The sequence below is a fragment of the Barbus barbus genome (genome assembly GCF_936440315.1).
Source record: "Barbus barbus genome assembly, chromosome: 3".
NCBI lineage: Eukaryota > Metazoa > Chordata > Actinopteri > Cypriniformes > Cyprinidae > Barbus > Barbus barbus.
Window position 1 is genome coordinate 29,939,052 of NC_136731.1, and position 18,752 is coordinate 29,957,803.

Below are 18,752 nucleotides of genomic sequence, written 5' to 3' on the forward strand. Positions count from 1 at the left end.
TACTCCAGTCTTCAGTGTCACATGATCCTTCAGAAATCAGTCTAATATGCTGATTTGCTGATGATCAATATTTAAAACAGTTGAGTACATATTTTTCAGGATTCTTTGAATAGAAAGACCCAAAGATCAGCATTTATCTGAAATAAAAATCTTTTGTTACATCTATACACTATTCCATTCAAAACCTTGGAGTCAGTATAATTTATTTATTTTTATTTTTATTTTTTTGGAAAGAAATAATAGAAATTAATACTTTTATTTAGCAAGGATGAATATTTATATTTAAAATATTTAAAAATAGAAAACAGTTATTTTAAATAGCAAAAATATTTCAAAATGTTACTGTTTTTGCTGTATTTTGGATCAAATAAATGCAAGCTTGGTGAGCAGAAGAGAATTCTTTAAAAAACATTAAACATCATACAGTTCAAAAACTTTTGAGCGGTAATGTATGTTACAAACACATTTCTATTTCAAATAAATGCTGTCCTTTTGAACTAAAAAGCATCACCCTTTGAAAAAAAAAAAGTATCACGTTTCCACAAAAAATAAATAAATAAAAAAACAAAACAACTGTTTTCAAGACTGGAAGACTAGAGTTTGCCATCACAGGAATAAATTACATTTTAATATATATATATATGAATTTAAATGGAAAACAGTTATCTTAAATGTTAATAATCTTTCACAACAGTACTGTTTTTCTGTATTTCTGATCAAATAAATGCAGCTTTGGTGAGCTGAAGAAACTCTTAAAATATTTAAAAAATCTTACACTGTAAAAAGTTGACATAACTTAAAAAAATTTAGGAAACTTGTTGCCTTAAAATGATTAAGTAAATCATAATTTAAAAAAAAAGTTAAGTGACAATTGACAATTCACTTAACTTATATATTTTTATTATTAATTACTTAATAATTTTAAGACAACGAGTTTCCTAATTTTTTAAAGTTAAGTCAACATCACTTTTTACAGTGATAAGAAGCCTATTTATGAAATATTGTGTGTCATCAAGCAGCACGCAGACTCAACCAGAGTAAAACAAGCAAAGTTTCACAAAAGTAAAATATTGTGTTTGGGCAAATATCTGCACTCCTTGAATGCTGAATTTGGGGGCTATAGCTAACTGCAGTAATCACTGTAATAAAATTAATAAAAATAAAGTTGTTTCAGCTTAAAATAATTTGTTACCCTGCTGACTTAAATATTCCAGTTGTCCCTTAAATTAACATTGAGTATCTTAAAATTTCAAGTTGACTAAACTAAAAAATTATTTTAAGTTGAAACAACGTTTTGAAACATTTTTTTTACAGTGTATAGTGTGTTTTCACATAACATTAAATTCTCATAAAATCAAAGTCATTAAATCAATTATATGAGCCACATGCCAAATTATGTCTTCAAAAGATCCTTCTTTGCAGTGACCACAAGTGTGTTAAAATAACCATTAAGATTTGCTGAGATAATTACTGATGATAGCTGTTCATTAAGTCTTGTCTCGAGGTCGGACCTGGTTTAGGAGGAGAAACTCAGTGGCCATTAGTGTCCATGGGACCATATCCATCTTTCATTGACTTCATTTAAAAAGTCTAATTAGCAGTAATACTGGTGTCCTGTTGTTTGGTACACCATAAATTGCACAGCAGTAATCGATAGGTCTTGTTTATTCAATAAAGAAACATGTATGGATATGCGTAATACATTTATTTACAGTGATGGATCCTATAAAGGGTCTGGGAGAAAATGCATCTATCACATAGAAACCAATTACAGCTTCACTCACAGATATCAACTGTGACACTAGCACACTGGCTTTGATCAAAACAAAGGCTTTTCAATGAGCAGAAATTTAAATGTTCCAAAGTATAAATTCTCGACCTACTGTAATTCAATAAAATATTTGCACAAAATGAAGTGAAAATGAAGTGCATGTTATTTTATTTATTTTTTTATTTTTTATTTTTTTTATTTGAAATTTGTCAAGACAATATGTCTTCACTAACAGAAGACCTGGAAATTCCCACAGCAGCTTTTTACATTCAAACTTGACAACATGAGAAGTTACTTTAATAACATCACTCACAGGAAAAGGAGTCTTCCAAGATGCCACACTGCGCATTCTCTGATTGTAAAAACCACTGAAGACTTTCCCAAGAAATGGGAAAACCTTTCACAGGTGAGAATGTGTTTATTTGTGTGCTAATATGTATTAACTCAATATTACAGGTTTTTAAACTATACTAACTTTTTAATGTTGTGTTAGCTAACAACTTCAAATTGTTGTATTGAGTTAATTTAGAATTTTATATCTGAAGTCTATTGCAGATATAAATGTGCATACTGTACATAACTACGGATGCAGACACACAGCTAACTTGCTCTTCAGTGTTCATGGACCAGCTTTGGCCCAATAGAAACAGCAGCTTTTGATGCATCTATGCATATCTCTATGTTCCAGACAACCTCTGTATTATTTATTATTATTATTTCAGGCATTTAAATAAATCCATTGACTTCAGGTCAGTGGAACCAAAAGTGCTAAAATGTTAACTCGTTTCTGTTTTGAGGTTTAGCCTATGTCATCCCATCCCATCATTACAAAAAATAAATGAATATATACACATATATAGGCTAAATGAAAACTACAAATCTATTCACAAATCTGATTGGAAGATTCTTCAAAATATCTTCTTTTAAATACAAAACATGAAGTCTAGCATATGAAATTGTGCATAACTGCACTTTATATTTGTGATTATTTTTCCTAGACCACTACAACACCTCACAGTTTCAGGCATCATCTGTCTCTATTGTTGTAATCAATGTTCTACATGCTTCAGGCACGTAAAGAAATGACCACTGAGCTATAAACGATCAGGAAGCTAAATCTGTTCACTCACAAACCCGCACTAAAAATAAAGCACTGTAAATAAAGCACAAACGGGGCACTATTTTGTATGGTAAGCGCCCACGACTGTTTAAAACAGGGCGCAGAAACGCTGCACATGGACGAATAGCTCCTCTATACATTCTGTTCAATCAGAGCAAGCGCGAGAAGCAGCAGTTCCCTCATATGACCTGCCGCCTGGCGTCAACATATAATGAATGCAGATCGGCACGTCAGCGCTGTTATGCAACTGAACTACTTTACTTCCCCGATAAGCGCACACTGGCGATTCACCCCCAAATGCAGGACACGGCGTATTGGGTCGCATCGGCCCCAGAGTCTCACTGAAGTGCACTTCCCTATTCGTAAATAGCGTCCTCGCTGTCTGAAGCTGAAACCTGAGGAAGACTGGAGCTGGCGGACTATTTATCGCATATGTTCCACAGTCTAGGTTCTTTAAGGACGCGCGTTACCATCGTGTTCTGAATTATTTAGCCCCTCACCATCAAGATCAGCTCATGTGCTCTTATTCAATCCTGTGTTGCATCCGCTGAGGCTCCAGGGCACCCACCATGTAGTTTTCAAATAAGCCTAAATGATTATATTAGCTGGATCAGATCTGTTTATATCTAAACTGTGCAGGGCTGTGGCCCTCCAGGAACTTTGACACCATTGATTTAGACTGACTATTATAGCAATATGATATAAATTGTTATTATTTTTACTACTATTATTTGTTGTTAATATTACGCATATGCAATAGTAATATATTTCTAAAATATCAATTCTTAGCTTTCACTGCCCGACTTACAACAGTTAAAAATATTGTGAACAAATCAAGCATGTATGTGTTTCATTTTTCATGTTTTGACCTTGTAATCAAAATGTCACGACTGCACCTTCCAGTGAAAGTGAAAATGACTTCTCTCCAGTGGTGTATACAGGATTCTCAAATAATTTCATTTACTTAAACTTTGCAACTTTAAAATAACATGAATAGAAAGCACAACACGTTTCATTTACGATGCTTATTATGTCTTGTTAATAATTTTGTACATTCAAACTGCAGCAAAAAAAGCAACCTGGCATCGGTCATTTTCTGGTCATTTTCTTAATGTTATGTGGGTCACAAGGCATCAAATAGCAATGGGAGAGGAGACAGTGACCCACACCCTGATGTAGTTAGATACCGCGGTACAGTAGGAACATCTAAGAGAAACCAAAAGCAAAGCATTTTAATCACTGTAAAGCCCCATTCACAATGACTAATAAAATAACTGGAGGTTACAGGTGGTTTACTGCTGGTTTCATACTCTGCCTACTTGGCTTCAAGCTGTATCAGGACAGATCCCTCATTTGCAAAAAGCTAATAACTGCTCAACTTTTGATGCTTCTGTTGCTTGTGCTGCTAAATATCAACTCTCATTGCAAGTGAATAACATCTGGACACCTCTTCAGTGTGAACGGGCCTTGAGTGTGGAACTGCAGAACTTCTTTACATATGTGAGTTTGGTTTAGGTTTGGTCGCATAGTGCACGACTGCACCGGAAAAAGAAAGTATAATATTTAAATAATATATTACAAATAGTATTTCATATTTAATTTCTCTTCAATTCACTTAAAATTAGAATTTAGAGTTTATTTGACTTCATGACAACATCTGGAGATTTATAACTGCTGTAGATGTATATCTTTGCATATTAAAATGACAGTTTTCTTCAAAGGGGCCTTTAAATTTAAGACTTACAAAACTGCCCTGATAACTGAACCTGTATCAAGGTGACATGACTGACTGATTCCTTGCCATAAAATCCATCATAAGGCAAAAAAACACACCAAATAACATACTAATAACATATAATGTACAAATAACATTAGTAAACCCAAGGACAAGTCACTCAATATGTACCTTAAGTACACTGCTCTGTGGTATACTTGATTCTGATTGGTCAATGACGCTGCAGGGTCAAATATTTTCTGAAAAATTAGTTTCCCCTTCTCTACAATCTGCCAATCAATCAATATATATATAGGTGTGTTTGATTAGGGTTAGAGCTAAACTTTGCAGGAAAGTGGATCTCGCCAGCCAGATTTGAGTATCACTGATATATACAGTAGAAGTGATTTATGCAGTTCACGCAAGAGTGCAGTTCATGCAATCTGTTAAATAAATGCAACCTGTTGAACTATTATACGGTTTCCTCTCATGACATGGTGTCAGAATCGTACGCGACACCCACAACCAAGTTCGCCCTGTTTTGGAAGTGAAAATGTCCAAGTTCAACGCACCAGAGACTTTTGATTTTACGCAGCCTGCAACCTGGCCTGCATGGATCCAGCGGTTCTCCCAGTTCCGCATTGCGACGAAGCTGAATAAGGAAAGCGGGGAAGTACAAGTAAATTCTTTGTTGTATGCAATGGGCAAGGATGTCGAAGCGATATTCGGATCGTTTACGTTTGCTGAAGCTTCACATGCAAATAATTACGAGACTGTTGTCGTCAAATTTAATTACCATTTCGTGCCCAGAAGGAATGTTATTCACGAGAGAGCCTGTTTTCACCAGCGTACACAGAGACCGGGAGAGACTGTCGAGGCTTTCGTGAGATGCCTCTATGAACTGGCCGAATACTGCGAGTTTGGTGTGAGCAAAGAGGAACAAATACGGAACAGAGTTGTTATTGGGATTGCAGATGAAGTTTCCCAGAAGTTACAAATGGAACCCGAGTTGACATTGGGCAAAGCGGTCCAGATCGCCCGGCAGTCGGAGCTCATCAAGACGCAAAATGCGAGCGGTGAGCGGCCGCTGAAGTGAGCACTGTACAGCACGGACGTTACAGAAGCTCAAAGCGCTTTATGGGTCCAGCAACAAAGGAAAAGGGCGGTGGAAGAAAACAAATTGTGGACTGCACACGTTGTAATCACACACACAATGAGAATAAATGCCCCGCACGAAACAAAAGGTGTAGGAGATGCAATAAACTGGGACATTTTGCAATTGCATGTAAAACGAAGAATGTCAAAGAGCTTGTAGTGTGTGATAGTGAAACTAGTGATGCATTTTTCCTAGGGTCTGTAATGAATGAGTCTGCCGCAGAGGACAGATGGTGTGTTACTCTGCCTATTCAGGGCAGGCCGGTCAAATTCAAAATTGATACTGGGGCCGACATCACCATCATGTCACGCTCAGTGTTTGAGAGCTTACAAGAGCGCCCTCTGCTGGTCAAAACAAGTATAAATGTGCGGAGTCCTGGGGGGAAAGTAAAGCCGGGCTCACACTGTGCGATTTTTAATAGTCTTTTGCGATTGTTGCTTGTCACACTGTACGAACATGATCCCCATGTCAGACTGTAGGATCTCAGTTGTCTTAATGTCAGAAGACTTGTCCGGAGTTTTACGTCATCAATACGTGACCCGCGTTCTCTCGCTATAATGGTAGCTAGCAAACAACAGCAACGTGTAGCGTTAGTTTTATTAATTACATGCCTTGATGTAAAAAAAAAAAACGAAAAAGACGACGTGTGTGGAGCAAGTCATGGCTGGGCAAAAGAGGACTTTAGTGACTTCCAGTTCTACAGAGCGAACTTGAGGTAATTTTGTTATTCGAGTTTAAACATCCTGCCCCTTAATAAATAAACTTTAAGTAAACTTTACTTTGTACATATATTGTTTTTACAAATAATGAATGGTTTGAAGTTGTCGCGCTAATTGCGTCATCAAGTTCAGTGCTCCTATTGGATCTTGGTTTGACGGTCGTCGTAGGAGATGTCACACTGCCAGAATTTAATCGGAGGAAAAAATTGATCGCAACGGCCATTAATCGGCTGTCGGTGAACATGTCAAACCAGCGATCTAGACAACCGATTTTAGCCTAGGATTATAGGAATCTTTTAGGATTTTAGGATTTTCAAAATTTGTCTCAGACGACCAAATCCTGGCCAAAATCGCACAGTGTGAGCCGGGCTTAAGTTGCCTGGGAAAATTTCTGGCAAACACTGAAAGAAAAGAGGAAAGTTTTGAATTTTGGATTTTTGTCGTTGATGGGCCATTTTCCAACAATTTGCTCAGCCGTAGCACTGCTTGTAAGATGGGCCTAGTACAGAGGGTGGATGAAATTACAGACCAAGATGATGTCTATGGAGACATTGGCGTGCTTAATTGTGAACCAGTGAAAATTGAGCTAAAGTCAGATGCTACTCCTTATAGTCTGTCCACCCCTCGTAGAATTCCCTTTCCTTTGTTGCCTAAGGTTGAACAGGAGCTCAAACGCATGCAGTCCTTAGGGATAATTTCAGAAGTCACAGATCCGACTGAATGGTGTGCCCCAATGGTACCTGTTGTGAAAAAGAATGGTTCGGTCAGGATTTGTGTAGACCTGAAGCGGCTGAATCAGGCTGTAAAGCACGAGCGCTATATTCTCCCAACATTAGAGGACATTGCCCCCAAACTTTTAGGTGCCTGTGTCTTTTCTACACTAGCCGCATCCTCAGGGTTTTGGCAAATCCCTTTGGACCCAAGTTGCGTGACGTTGACTACATTCATAACCCCTGTAGGACGGTTCTGTTTTAACAGATTACCATTTGGGGTTACCTCAGCACCTGAAATTTTTCAAAGGAAAATGAGTAAAGTTCTAATTGGGCACAAAGGCACTGAAGTTGTCATGGATGACATACTTGTCTATGGCAAGGACAAAAACGAGCATGACGAAAATCTTGAGGCTGTTCTGAAAACCATCAGAGAGTCAGGTCTTAAATTGAACCGTGATAAATGTCACTTCAACAAATCTGAGCTGCAGTATTTTGGGCACACCATCAGTCAGGATGGCATCAAGCCTGATGCAACAAAGGTAATGGCAATAACTGATATGCCTAGTCCCACTAATGTGACCGACCTCAGGCAAATTCTAGGAATGAATCAATTATTTAGGCAAATTTGTGCCAGGGCTTTCAACAGAGCTTCAACCAGTTACAGATCTGCTGAAAAAGGATGCAGTCTGGTTTTGGACAGAGGTCCATGAGCAGGCACTGAACAAAGTAAAAGGCATGTTGGCCACAGCTCCTGCTCTTGCCTATTATGATCCTGAGAAACCCACAATGGTTAGCGCTGATGCAAGCAGTTTTGGGTTAGGAGCTGCCTTGCTTCAAGTCCATGGTGATGTAACTCGTGCAGTTGCATTCTGTTCCAGAACTTTGACTGAAGCAGAGTGCAGATACTCCCAAATTGAGAAGGAGTGCCTGGCAGGAGTGTGGGCCTGCGAGCGGTTTGCCCGTTACCTGCAAGGGTTGGATGAATTTTGCCTGCAGACAGATCATAAACCATTAGTGCCACTCATCAACTCGTATGATATTGATCGTGCTCCGTTAAGGTGTCAGTGTTTACTAATGCGCCTGATGCGCTTCATTGTGAAAGCAGTGCATGTTCCTGGTAAATGCTTGGTGGTGGCGGACACACTTTCTCGGAATCCCCTGAGTGGGCACTGCCAGTCAGAGGTGGAAGATGAGGTGAAGGCATATGTTGAAGCAGTGGTCACATCTAAAGAGGTGTCACAATCCAAGCTAGATGCCATTAGGGTGGCCACAGAGGGAGATGCAGATCTCCAGGCAGTGATAAGCTTTCTCAGTTTGGGTTGGCCAAAGCATATACCCTTCCCGCTGAGCCGCTATCATACAGCCAGGGCTTCCTTGTCGTTTGCCAATGGGCTGCTTTTGTATGAGGACAGAATAGTCATTCCTGAGTCAATGAGGGAGGAGGTGTTAAGCCGAATTCATGAAGGGCATCTGGGGCTCACCAAGTGTCGTCAGAGGGCAAAGATGTCAGTTTGGTGGCCAGGAATAGGCAATGACATTAACAGGAGGGTTTCAATGTGCATGTTTTGTAGGGCCCATAAACCCACACAAAGAAGAGAACCCTTAATTACTACTCCCTTGCCTACTGGTCCCTGGTGTAAGATTGCAGCAGATTTATGTGAGTTGGATGGTAAAACCTACTTAATAGTTGTAGACTACTACTCGCGTGACATCGAAATAGCTCACCTACAGACACCCTCCAGCTTCCATGTTATCAGTAGACTGAAGTGCATGTTTGTGAGATGGGGTATTCCCAGGGAGTTTGTATCAGACAATGGCCCATAGTTTGCCTCAGTCGAATTCCGGCAGTTCTGTACTGACTATGATTTCCACCACACAACCTCAAGTCCTCATTTTCCCCAAGCCAATGGAGCTGCGGAGAGAGCAGTTCAAACTGCTAAACGGATTCTACGCCAACCTGATCCTCATCTGGCATTGATGTGCTATCGCGCAACCGGACTGAGTCCAGCCAAGCTAATGACTGGTCGGCAGATTAGAACCAACCTACCAATGCTTGAGGGAAAATATCGACCTCAACCCCATGATTGTAAAGTAGTGGAGAGGAAGGATAAAACCGCAAAGGGGTCTTACAAGTTTTTCTATGACCGGAGACACTCTGCTCGTGTACTGCCTGAATTAGATCCTGGCGAGAAGGTCCTTCTTAAGCTGGACAACGAGAGACACTGGAAAACGCCAGCCGTTGTGCTGAACAAAACTTCAGAACCAAGATCGTACATGGTGCAAACTCAAAATGGAGCTGTTCTGCGCAGAAACAGGAAACATTTGCAAGCAATACCTTTGCAACCGGATGCTACAACTTGTGCTGCACCTATAGGAGGAAAAGAACCAGTTCTTCCTGAGACTGGAACTGAACATTTAAATACTCATGCAGTTCCCCCAGCTGCACCTTTACTGGACACTAAACCACCAGTTGTGACTTCCAGTGGAAGAGTTGTGAAAACACCAAAACATTACCTGGACTAAAATTGACTGTCTCAGTTACACATTTGAGTTCAAGTTAGATGTTATGTTCCTATAAAAAAAAAAAAAAAAAAAAAAAAAGAGAAAGAAAGAGGAAAAACGGGTATAATTGAAAGAAAGTGACATAGAAAGAAAAAGAAAATAACATTACATTATGTTGCGCTTTAATTTGCTTAATCTGTTTAGAAGGAAACAAATGGGAATGTGTGTTATAACATGGTTCATTTGTTTTGTGTTAAAAGAAACAATGTTCGGTGATTCTCTGAATTGGGTGCCCTTCAAGTCCCCCAAACTTACTTCAAAGATTTTCAATTGAAGGAAATCACAAAATGCATTTTAACGCTGTCAATTAATAGAACCAGGTGCCTTTGCATTATAATGCAACACAATTGCTTTTTTTTTATTTTAATTTAAATATAATGGGTTGCCTAAGTAGTAGACAACAAGCATGTTTGCATGTCCTCACTAACCATCATTACATTTTCATTGAATATCAAACAAATAAAAAGTGCAATTTATACCAAAATGTTGCTGCTAATATAATCATATGTTGGTCTACTTAAACTAAAATATACATATATATATAAAAATGCATTAATTATATATGAAATTGCAATATTTATACACGTCCTCCAGTTTGTTTTCAACCCCGTCACGCCATACTATTTACCCCCCTATAAAAATAATGGATCAATCCCTGTGGCATCACATCCAGGCAGTGACATCACACAAGTCTCTTGAAGAACATGCTGCAAAGAAAGGCACTTGCCAGTATCTTTTCTTACCTATATTTCATGTTTTTCACTGTCAGATTAAGATTGTCAGGCTCAACATTTCAACTCTGTTATATGACTAAATGATAGTAAACAACGGTTTAAGAAGAATTAAATAATAGTTTTGCAAAACATTAAAATTTTATGATGTCCTAAATGCCATGTGGTGCTACTGTCTTAGCTAAGCTAACTGTTTTAGCTACTGTTAGCCAAAAACTTCAACCCCGTCACATTCAACCCCGTCACATTTTTTATTATAACAGGGTTGAATCGTTGTGACAGGGTTGAAAGTTTGACACTTCTTAGTAGATTACTCAATTGTAGACTTGTTGTATTGTAATGTGAACTGTCAGAAATAATCAATTATGGTATTTTATGTTCAATATTTCCAAATGGAAAGATCGATTGATGTTAGTGATTAATTAATGCTTAATGCTTTTGATTTAATGTTAAATACTTACTAAAATGTTTGTTTGTTTTTGCCAACTTTAATAAAATAAAATGTTATTGAATGTGATATCATTAATTTTACAGGTAAGAAATCCATACTATATTGAAATAATGATCATCACTTCAACCCTGTTATCATTTTCAACCCCGTTATGCAGAGTTCAACCCTGTTATTTGACAGTTTTTATTAATATTTTCGTGATAAGAAGACAAATTAGGTCAATGTTTGTTTTGCTGTGTGCAGAATTTACAGGACAGTCGTAAAAAATATGAAAGCCTAATTAAATCCTAATGTTAATGCATATTTTGTGATAAGATATGAAGACCAATGTTAGATGCAGTTTTCATGACCTGATTTGGTATTCAAATGGTGAGTATTTAAAAATAAAATTCTACATGCAATAAATGATATCAAACAAGGGACATCTCATTGAAAAGCTTCTACAAAAATTTACTTGAAAATCTTTTTAAATCATATTTAAACAGGGTTCAAGTGGTCTGTGACGGGGTTGAACTCCAAAACAACTTTCAGTAAGAAAAAACACTCGATATCGATTAGAATTTCATGCCTGAGGTGGGAAAATGTATTTTCTTAAAGGTTTGACTAATCCACTATCACATGAAATGATCAGAAATATAACTATTTAAGGTATATAAAAAAAAAAAGGTATGACCCAAAAGGCACCCAATTCAGAGAATCGCCCGGGAACCAGCTTATTATGTTGGCTAATCAAATTGTACCCAATGGGCGGGGAACTCCACCCCCTACGGAGAGGGAAAAAGCAGAAGTGATTTATGCAGTTCACGCAAGAGTGCAGTTCATGCAATCTGTTAAATAAATGCAACCTGTTGAACATACGGTTGACAACAGTAGTCAACATTAGAACTGGATCAAAAAAGTTAATCAAAGTTGTCATAAGACAAGAACGGGTATTGTTTTGGTTTCAGGACAACTTTGATGAAAGGTTTTGATCCACTTCAAATATTGACTGTATATATACATTAGATAGACTGTATATTATCTCTTGACGAATGAAAAAGTAAATGTTTCTACGTGACAGTAGGATGGTGAACAACTCACTCTCCAGCGCCAGTCATCTCTGATGCTATTAACAGTACATTTTGGTTATAGAATCTTTAGACGAGCCACTAGAGCGGGAACTAAGTTGTCTAGTCTTGGGCTGTGTACGCTAACCCAGAACTTGGTAAGAATCCCTCTCTTGGTGTCCTCGTTTGCCGCGTGCAGAGTGCAGAGGCTCAAACCATGCGCAGCGGCGCAGTGACGCAGCAAGATGTGTTACAGCTCTGCGCCTTTGCGCGCACCATAAGTGGACACCTCTGAAGTGAGAAGCTCAACACGACAGCTGACCGCAGGACAGTTACTCACCCACTCCTTAGGAAGAAAGACAAACTGCTTCCAAAAAACGAGATGGTCCACCGAAGTCCCACCAGTCTTCTTAACCAGCGGTCTTCGTCGCGAATCGCCTTTCTGCGGGTTGCGATACCCTTTCAAACCGCTAAGAACTAGTTAAAATAATAACCTGTATTCGGAATATATCCACTTAAAAGGCAGTTAATACATATTGTATTTGTCTATGTGTGAAAACGATTAGGTTTCGGCTGCCACAACAGCAAAATACACGAGCTTTACTATAATCGCTCCACCCACTTTACTGTAAGGACGAGCTGATGGTATAGAAGCATGTGATTATATCAAATGCTGCTCTCTACAGGTTCACAGCAGCTTAAACCTTTTAACCCTGTGTGAGATGTATGACCCTGTGTGTGAAAGCACTTCCCGAGACAGCTGTGCGGTTGCCAGTGCCCCCCATATCTATACATCTCGTCCTTGAAATGTTGTGATCTTGCAGCATGCTACTTCAAAACCCTTTTACTGTAGGAAATGCAATACAATGAGATTATTAACCTATTACAGAGAAGGCTTACATTTCCCTCTTTGATGATCAAATGAAAATCATTCAAATTGAACCTATGTATTGTGTAGGTCAATGACATAAACCTTATTTTTTTAGACGTAAAAAATATAAAAGTGGTTATTCAAAAATACATTGAAAATGCAATTTGTACATTTGAATTCTATATGTGTTTTGTCAAGATTACAAAAAGATCTAATTTTCTAAAACAAAAGCCACAAAATCACAGAGTCTATATTTATGTTTTTATGTCTTGATTTATACCCCTAAAATTGCATCGTATCCTCTGAGATACAAACATTTAGAGACAGATTACAAAAAATCTAAGCATCTAATTCATAGATTTTCAATGTAAACCTAATCAGCTAATGCTGAATAACAGCTTTTTAAACAGGTTAGTCCCGTCCAACATGTGTAAATACATGTGAACTAGATCAACTTTTATTGGAGGGTGAGTAGATTCCCCACTACTATTTACCACTATATATTCATATATATATATATATATATATATGAATGTGTTAAAATCAATCTCAGTCACTGCTTATTGGTCACTGAAATAATGAAATATGAATAATGAAAAATTATGCCAAAGTTCTTCTTATTCCTTTAAAAATAATTAAATATATTCAGTCCAGTCAGATATTGCATTGCTTTATATGAAGTCAAATATTAGACACTTTTTGTTCAGGTCAAATTGAGCAACCTTAAGGAGACTAACTCACGGTTTAACAGACAAGGCTTAAGCTAGTCCCAGAGACTAAAATGCATGCTTGAGCTGTCTCAACTGAAAATATCTTGTTCTGACATATCTTAAAATATGTCAGTGTCACTGTTCTGTGTCAAGATGCACACCTTAATGTTTTCTTCTAAAGCATTTTTGTAAAAGTGGTCTTAAATAACTTAATTTAACTAAGGCCTAGTCCTGGTTTAAGCTAAGCCCCGTTTGTGAAACCGGGCCTATGACTAAAATTGAATGATATTTGTAAGAAATAATTTTTACTTCGACAAATATATATGGAAACATTCTTGATAAAGATTAATATGTGTGCAAGTGAAGTATCATATAACTTTTATTTAAAAGTTACATTAACATTTTTGAACGGAATCATACATAACCAACATGAATACAAAGATTATATTTTTTAAGAACATGGCACAAATCTAGATAACTTCTAGTTTTAAAATATTTATCAATTGTTATCATCTTAAGCAACACTTTTGAACCATAAATAAATTATGTCCAGTAATGATTAGACAGGGAGCATTAGATTCAGTATTATGAAATTATCTTTCTCAGTATAAACATTTTAATGGCATTAGTCCAGCAGTCATCAGTGAAACACATATACACCCACAAATGATGCATCTTTTAATTTACCTCCATACCCTGGGGTTTGCGTGTCAGTCAACTAGTAATTACATGTGCATTAATAAAATCACACACTGACAACAATACCAAGGGTGTGTGGTTAATTGTATCATCTCTATCTGAATTGGACAAGCAGAGAGAGGGTTGAGATAGAGACCAACTTCTCATATAGAGAAACTGCATAGCGATGCTTTGAATGTGGTTGTCTGTGGTTTTAGACTGCATTCAGCTACTCAATGGAGGGGTAAATGTGTTTGTCTCACACCTTCATACACATTCAAAATTGTTCTGTCAGTTTTAAACTTAGCAGGCCTTCTGTATTAGCACAGTGCTGATGTAGTGTGATGAGTTCAAAAAGACTGAGCTATTATATAGGCTAATATAGTTCCTGCTACATTTAAATGACAATTACTAGTACAATTACTTATGTGCCACTTATTTTTGCCAAAAAAAAAGATCCAAAAATACTTTATAAATACAGTTCATATTGAAATTCTTTACTTTACTTAAAATCTTTATATGTAATGCATTATAAATAGTTTTAATGCATCAATTATGCCTTTTAATACAACTTATGATGCAATGTATGATGTTATGAATAATTGAATCCACAGTTAAAATACATTGTAATGCTTATTTATTAATTGTTACACCTTTTGAAAGTATAATCCATTAAAACACGTGATAAACAAAACTTCAAATATCATAATGCATTTTAACATTGGTCACAGTTATTTATGAAATGATATAATGCACACAATGTACATTATAAATACCTATAATAATGCATTATACTGTACATAAAGCCTTTAAGTAAAGTCTTATATATCGTAATGTCTTGTTGTCATAAAAGTTTTAAAGTTCAAAAAATGGCTGTTTATTGCTTACTACGTTTGTAGTAGCAGTATTTTCTGAAAACATTTTAAATATTTTCATACTTCAAACATTTTTTTTGTTCAACAAATAAAAGTCTTTGTGGTGCACTGAAAAAAAAGGTTAATGGTTTTACTGAGAAACTGCAAAAAGTTTGAAGTAGAAATATGATTTGATGTTTGTTTGTTTATTTATTTATTTAGTAAAATGTACTCCATTTTGTATTATTTACAACTTTTTTTTTTGTATACAGTGCAACCAACATGCAAGAAGTCATTTTGTTGTCATGTGACAGGAAAATTATACAGCAGAGAGAATTATCACTCACAGTGCTGAGACAGTTGTATATGGACAATGTAGCATATTCATTTCATTAAATGTATTATGAATGATAATCAGCAGCAGAATAAACAACACTTCTGACTCACTCTTTCACTCTAAATTGCCACATAATTAGTCTTGCTTTTATGAGTAGCAGTTGCAGTGCCACTGTATAGATTTTATTTTAAACCCATAGCTTTAATGAATCTTTGGGGACATCGTCTTTCATGGCTGATTTACTCTCCATCAACTCTCCGATTGACCATTCTCTTCTCTGTCAGTCTCTCTTTTAAGAATCCCAGCTCACTGTGTGCCAGTGTAGAGGAACGGTTCTTAGTGAATTGGGCTGTAGGGTATCGGTTTGTACGTTAATTCACAGCGAGAAAAGGACTGCTGCTGAGCAACGCTTTCTTTTAATCAGAACTTATTTTGCCTGCTGCTTTTGAAATTGCAGTATCCTACTCCATTATGCTGAAACGTCGTCAGTATACAGACTCTTCACTTTAAGATATTTGTCTCATTGTAGTCATATTACTTAGAAAACCTAATTGGGTCAGTGATACATTATTTTATTCAAAAGCATTCCTCTGTTAATACTCTCTTGAACTCGTTGCTTAGATGATCACTTTTCATTTGAAGGTGAATCTGATGCCAATCAGTCAATCTGAACTGTATCATATAATTTAAAGTAACGCTGCACTTCAAGTGCTTAATGCCTAGTATATGATGACTCATTATTATGGATGATTCAAATATCTGGGTTTGTATTAGGCATGTGTGTCTCATTTTGAACTACAATAAATGAAGACTGAGATGTTGCACAACATTCTGTGTATGTCTTCATTCATTTCTAAGTGTTTATTAATTAAAATAGCACATAATGTGAAAGCTTTTATAAAATGAGAACATCAGGGAGCTGTGTGTCTGAAATCCTCTGTATTGAGTAGATGAGACAGGCGCTCAGCTGTCTGAAGTTTACAGTACACAGGTTCACCACACACCGTTTTCTGCTTGGTCACCTGTTCTGCAAAACACGATGCAGAAATAAGGCAACATGACATTTATGAATAATATTGTCATCAAGCCTCATTAGTCAACAAAACCAAGCAAGACTTAATAAATATCATTGGCCTAAAATGTTATTTATTGTATTGGACCCAAAGTTCGGTCAAGTCTTTAATAAATCTACAAAAATAGTTGAAGTAAACTGTTTTCTGTGAATGCCTGAGACTTCATTCAGATTCATTACTTGAAAAAATACAAAACTGTCACTGGAGTGGTACCCTTTCAAAAGGGGCTATTTATGTACACTTTCCTCCACTTTCACAGATGAAGCTTAAGGCTAGTCCCAAACTAAAATGTATCTTTGAGTTAAAATATGTCATCTTAAAATATGTTAGTCTCAAGATGTACACCTGTAATGCTTTCTTCTAGGAAGCAGTGGAAAGAAAATGTCCAGGCCTTATGCGCCTCATGGCGCAGAGAAGATTAAGGTTAAGGTTAATGTTTTCTTTTAAGGCATTTTTATAAACGCTGCTTAAATACCTTAATTTAACTCTAAATTCTAGTATCTTATAGGCTACTACTAGCTTTGCACAGTTTTTTTTTTTTTTTGCCTGAGAGTGTTTCTGAGGTAACAGAATAGCAAAGTGTATAAACAGTAAAATATGATGATATATTAAATGATATGATATTAAATGTAATAATATTTTAACAAATGGCATGGTAACCTGCAGCTTGCAATATCAAGCAGTAGAAAGGACTATTTTTGTACAGATCAAATAAGTGGAACCGGATGACACCAGAAACCTCGCGCTTCTAAGTAACAAAATGGCTGCACCCATTCTTAAATTAAAAATAAGCTGTATAGATTTATCTACTTTAATATCTGACTGAACAGACAAACATAAGGTGAGCAACCAGAATTACAATGAAGTTCACAAATCAGATATGATCTGCTGGTGAACTGGGTGCTGAATACAACATTCCCCATGTTTCTCCGGGCCTCCCACCAGCAAGGAAATGAAGACTGAAGTAGAACATGTGGGGATTATGCAGAAGAAGAGGAGCGGAGTGCGGATGAGAGAGATGGGGAGGTCTCTGTCATAATAACCATGCAAAATCCTATTCCCACTGATCCCATAAAAGCACATATCAAAGTCATCACCACAGGGCAAGGGCACAGGCACATGAAAGTGTTAGATGTACTTCTGAAGAGGACTGTGTGTGTGTGTGTGTGTGTGTGTGTAAGTCATTTCAGCTTGTTAACAAGTCCATTGCTTCATGTCAAAAATATGATTTGATTCCATTAACATCAATATGTGCAAAGAAGTGATTATGACAACTCCTTACAAGTGATAAATTGAAATACAAATTATACAAAAAAAAATATTTATCAGATTTCATCTTGAGTTCTAATGTTGTTACCTAATCAGACAGTTTATCGAAAAACTGCCACAGGTTGATCTGGATTTGAATTTATTTAAGGCTTTTTTCACCTTTATAATTCTCTTTTTTCCTTTATAATTCTCTTTATAATATTTTTTTTCCTAAAACGTTTTTTCCTTTATAATTATCCCTAAATTATCTTTAAGCTTCTGCTAAGACAAAAAAAAAAAAGTCCATTAGTGAAAGTGAAACCATCGGCGTAGCAACAAGATATACACTGCAACAATACTACAGCAAAATAATAGCCTGCTCGAGTCTTCTGAGGTCATTTACGCATTATAATCGATAAAATTAGATGGTACTAGTTGCATTCTATAAAACAAGCGTGGTGTGATAAGAGAAACACGAAAGCATTTCCGGTTTTAGTGTTAACGTTAAAGACTATTACCTGTCCGCTGAATGTTGCGATTGACCAATCAGAATCAAGCGTTCCAGAGAATAACTCTAAATGTCACGCTCAGTTCCACCCACATTTGTACTTGAAATGAAATAGAATTGTTGAAGTACAAATGAAATCAAGGGCAACCTTTCAGAACTCGTTCCTCCACTTCTGTTGAAAGATGAATCTCTTGCACATGGGTAGCTGCAAATATTACACCCACTTAGTAACTGTAGACATGCTTGTTATTATGCTCAAGTTCTTTCTGCTGCAGTCGACGTGCAGTCAGTGCTTTTAAGAGCAGATCGTTATGATCTTCCTGTTTGAACCTCATGTTCTTATTTATTATTGCTCATGCTTATAAAAGGATATCACATCCTGCATATCAATTAGATAACAATGAGCACACTTTTAAAGAGAGCTCTTTCATTTTTTAAAGACCTTCTAACACAAAGAAGAAGATCTTTCTACATGTCAGGAATGCAGTGA

General features: G+C 36.7%; 1 protein-coding gene across 1 annotated transcript in view; it reads right to left on the bottom strand.

The window, feature by feature from the left end:
- Positions 1-12,590, bottom strand: part of LOC306845152 (thyroid hormone receptor alpha-A-like) — a 57,991-nt gene extending 45,401 nt beyond the window's left edge. Inside the window, exon 1 of the mRNA XM_079377779.1 lies at positions 12,324-12,590. The gene's annotated coding sequence lies outside the window, so the exon portion shown is untranslated. The remainder of the gene's footprint in view (positions 1-12,323) is intronic.
- Positions 12,591-18,752: the final 6,162 nt, after the last annotated feature.